Raw genomic sequence first — 4,632 nt, 5'->3', positions numbered from 1 at the left:
TCGGCAACCGCATGATTTGACAAGTCCCTGCATGCAAAAACGGGTCATTATTACCTGTGATCATGGAGGCCGATGGTTGGCCTCCTCCGGCTATATGTACGGAATGGCGCGAGCCCTTCCAGTCCATCCCTTCGTGCTACTCTCTTCCTTCTTATTCCTCGCCCTTGCTCCACCTTACGCCAATGGCACCAATCCACCAGTTTTCTGTAGAAGAGAAGGGGAAGGCCCTCCGAGAGGGTTCCATTCCGCTTCCGCCGAAGAAGCGGCCTGTCCTCTGTCGCGGAGGAGGGGGTGCTTGGCAGGAGGTGTCGAGGCCATGGTTCGAGAGGCCACCGCCTGGATTCCCATTGCCCTTGTACACCCAGATTGAGGGCCCTGAAGACGCGGGCGCCGAGCGACATCGCCAGAGACGCCGTCATCGCCGGCGGATTACGGCGGTGCGCGTTGTTCCTCCTGGAGTCCATACCGAGGGCTCCTCTCGTGAGCTGGTGCTTCACACCGCCATGCCTCCTCGATCTTGGCTTCGCCTTCCTCCCTCCTTCGCCTTCGAGATCCCGCCAAGGGGGCCTCTTGAACTCTGGTTGCAGCACGCCGACTGCAGTATCCCTGCGGCCGAAGCGGAGGTCGAGGTTGTCGCTCCGGGCAAGGTCTTCATGACCCAAGGCTGGGGCGAGATCGCCCGGGTCTGCCGATCGGAGGGGGCCCTCATGATCCACCTAGATTACGATGGCGCCTCCCTGATGCTCTTCAAGGTTTTCGACGAAGAAGGACACCGTCTGGAGTGCTGCCCCAGAGGCAGCGGTCGGAGCTCTGGAGCGGCGAGGACCAGGCCTACCGCCCGCCCTTCCAGCAGCTCCTCCGGTGGCAGCGGGCGTGTCGGGGGGTCCAGCGACTCTTCCGGACTCTTCCTGACTCCGGTGACGAGCGACGACAGCTACGAGCCTCCGAGCTCGTGCCATGCCCGAAGCGTGGTAGCTGCGTCAGGCCGTCGGCGCCATTGATCTCGATGGAGCTGGCGTCGGCACGTGATGGCCCACTGTTGATGATGGCATCTGCCGTCGTGGTGCCTGTAGTTAGGACTCCTTAGGATTCACGTCTTTTGTCCCTGAGAGGAACCGAAGTACCACCCCACGGGGGTATGTAAGGCGCTAGCCATGACTTTTTGTGAATACGTATCCTTATTATGAATTGGTGTGAGATGCTTGTCCCGTCTCAGCTTAGTTCCTCCTTTCGAACCTCGCAAGGACTTGATGCTCTGCGCCGCCTGGATTCCCATTCCCTTGTACACCCAGATTGAGGGCCCTGAAGACACGGGCGCCGAGCGACATCGCCAGAGACGCCGTCGTCACCGGCAGATTACGGCGGTGCGTGTTGTTCCTCCTAGAGTCCATACCGAGGGATCCTCTCGCGAGCTGGTGCTTCAAGCCGCTATGCCTCCTTGATCTTGGCTTCGCCTTCCTCCCTCCTTCGCCTTCGAGATCCCGCCAAGTGGGCCTCTTGAACTCTGGCTGCAGCACGCCGACTGCAGTAACCCTGCGACCGAAGCAGAGGTCGAGGTCGTCGCTCCGGGCAAGGTCTTCATGACCCAAGGCTGGGGCGAGATCGCCCGGGTCTGCCAATCGGAGGGGACCCTCATGATCCACCTGGATTACGATGGCGCCTCCCTGATGCTCTTCAAGGTCTTCGACGAATAAGGACGCCGGCTGGAGTGCTGTCCCAGAGGCAGCGGCCGGAGCTCTAGAGCGGCGAGGACCAGCGACTCTTCTCCGGTGGCAGTGGGCATGTCGGGGGGTCCAGCGACTCTTCTGGACTCTTCTTGACTCCGGTGACGAGCGACGACAGCTACGAGCCTCCGAGCTCGTGTCGTGCCCGAAGCATGGCAGCTGCATCAGGCCGTTGGCGCCATTGATCTGGATGGAGCTGGCGCCGGCACGTGATGGCCCACTGTTGATGATGGCGTCTACCGTCGCGGTGCCTGTAGTTAGGACTCCTTAGGATTCACGTCTTTTGTCCCTGAGAGGAACCGAAGTACCACCCCACGGGGGTATGTAAGGCGCTAGCCATGACTTTTTGTGAATACGTATCCTTATTATGAATTGGTGTGAGATGCTTGTCCCATCTCAGCTTAGTTCCTCCTTTTGAACCTCGCGAGGACTTGATGCTTTGCGCCGACAGGTCCCGGTCCCAAGGCAAGCTTCAGCCGTCGCTGGTATGCCAGGTCGCGATGCCGTGGTCAAGGCGAGGAGGTGAGCGGCCCGAGGTCCAGTAAGAGCCCCTGAGTTGCGATGCTCAGGAGGTCCCCTTTAGCGCTCAAGCAGCCATCGTTTGGTGAGGAAGGAGCGCAACGTTGCCAACACGGAGCTGCATGTGGTGCAAGGTCGGTATTGCGATAGCTAGTAGCTCCGGAGGATGACTTATCTCGAAGGCCTAAAGCCACTCCTTGGCGCGGCGCCAGGTCCGTGCGTCGGCAGCTGAGGAGTTGCCGGGCGAGGTCCTCACGAGCCTCTTCCCCCTTTCCCTTACTCCCCTTCGTGCTCTACGCCCTCGGGTCCCGGCCCTCGAGCGAGCTCAGCCGTTGCTGGTATGCCAGGTCGCGATGCCGTGGACAAGGCCAGGAGGTGAGGGCTGGAGAGCCAGTAAGAGCCCGTGAGTCGCAATGCTCAGGCGCCCTCCTTTAACGTGCAAGTGGTTCATGCAGTCAAGAGGGAAGGAGACACCGCGAAAGCCTCTCCTGAAGTTGCTCCTTAAAGGTATCCTGCGAGCTCATCACAAGGAAAACGAGGGTTGCCGTTACAATTGCTAGCCAGCTACTGGTTGCTCTGGAGGGGTGACGAGGGCACTGAGGGCCTGGTGAGGTGGCGCCTTGCGGGGTTGCCGTGGCCAGAGCTCGGCCACTCAAGTTTGTCGATGTTGCAGGGGCAGACCCATGCACAAGCGTCATGCCGTTAGGGAGTAGCTCCATAAGTTGGTGTCAATCGAGCGGGCGATTAAGTCAAGCACGTTAAGCATGAAGGAGCAAACTCATTTAGATAGATGAAGAAAAAGGCAAACACCGCTGGGTCAGGCCCGAGCGGCAAACACCTATGGAGGATAGCCGCGAAGGGGAGGTTAAAGCCTCCTCCCCACGTGGGAAGAAGAGGGCATCCTCCGAAGACTTGGAGGCGGAGACGCCCAAGCAAGGGAAGAAGGTATCACTAGGGGGCTCTGCCGCGACAGGCACCCTCACCGCGTCGTGCCCACCAACGGGCTAGCCCTCCACCGAGCCATAAGTTATTCATTAATTCGAAGGTATGGTGTTACTCCGAGATCCATAACCAGGACTTCATCTTTTGCAGTCCGGCGAGCAGCTCTTCTCAACAGAGTTCGTCTTCGGGGGATCTTCATTCGGAGATGATGGAGAGTGAGACCCCACCCACCTCTCCGCCTCATGAAGCGGGCGACATGGAGGTGTCGTCATGGAGGAGTCTGGATCTGCCGAAGCCGGACATTAACACGTCAGTCACCCTGAGCCCGGAGCGTTCGGCCCCCACGGGGGGTGATGAGAAGGGTCCGGCACAGTTTGATGTCCGGCCGGACGTACTGACAGGCCTTCTGGAGCGAGCCGCGCTCTCGGAGGAGCACCGCTCTTTAATGATCACGGTGCTGACGAAGATTTCATCCGCTACCAACGGTTTGAATGAGGCATTTACAAGCCTGCTCAAAGGCTTTGAGGTATGTAGTGAAAATGCACTATTTTTTGGTTATGAAGCACGCGCTAGGTGTGCTCCCTATGGATAGTAGCCCCTGAGACTCTGGTTGCCCGCCATAGGCGGCAAACGGGGGATCATATAGTAATGGTTGCGCTGTACATGTGCGCAGGTATATAAGGATCCGGCAGCCGACCAGTCTGTTGAACTTGACGAACTAAGGAGGTAGATCGGATCTATTGATGCCGATATCACGCTGGTGAACAAACGGCTGGAGGAGTCACAGGGTATGTGCTCTGCTTCCCTTATTATGTTGTATAGGAAAATGTGAGAGTGGCATAATGTTAATGCCATGTGTTTGCACTGCAGATGGTGCTGCTGCTGTGGAGGCCCTGAGGGCGGAACTTGCTCAGGCCAAGGAACAAGCTCGGGCTAGCAATGCGGCTGCCCTAAAGGCGGCCGAAGAATTGAGAGCCGAACAGGCTGCTCATCGCCGAAGCGAGGAAAAGATAGCCGAAATGGCTGAGGAGTTGAAGAATGCTGTCGACCGGTATGTACTCCTTGAAAAGGAGAATAAGGCTAGTTCGGCCGAGCTGGACAAGGCACTTAATGCCGCCAAGGAGATGCAGACCGAGATCCATGGTATGCGGGAGGAGCTCCAATAGGCCGACAAAATCGTGGCTGGGGGATCCTACCTACTGCAGACGAAGTTTTTGGATCCCCAGTATGCTCCCCTGGCTGGGCGCTGGAGTCCTGCAGACGCATATGCGGACTTAATGAATAGTACAGCTGACGCTGCCAAGTTCTTCGAGGATCAAGGTGATAAGGAAGTGGAGAAGCTTTTCTGGTCGCAATTCAATGCTCCCACTCGCCTGCTGTCGTTAAATGAGAAGGTGGCTGCCGTGGCGGAGCTTCATAGGCTGTCCGGGCTTGCAATGCGGTCTAT

Source organism: Triticum aestivum, chromosome 3B (assembly GCF_018294505.1).
Source record: "Triticum aestivum cultivar Chinese Spring chromosome 3B, IWGSC CS RefSeq v2.1, whole genome shotgun sequence".
NCBI classification, from domain to species: Eukaryota; Viridiplantae; Streptophyta; class Magnoliopsida; order Poales; family Poaceae; genus Triticum; species Triticum aestivum.
The sequence above is the reverse complement of the archived record's forward strand: the minus strand, read 5'-3'. Positions refer to the sequence as shown.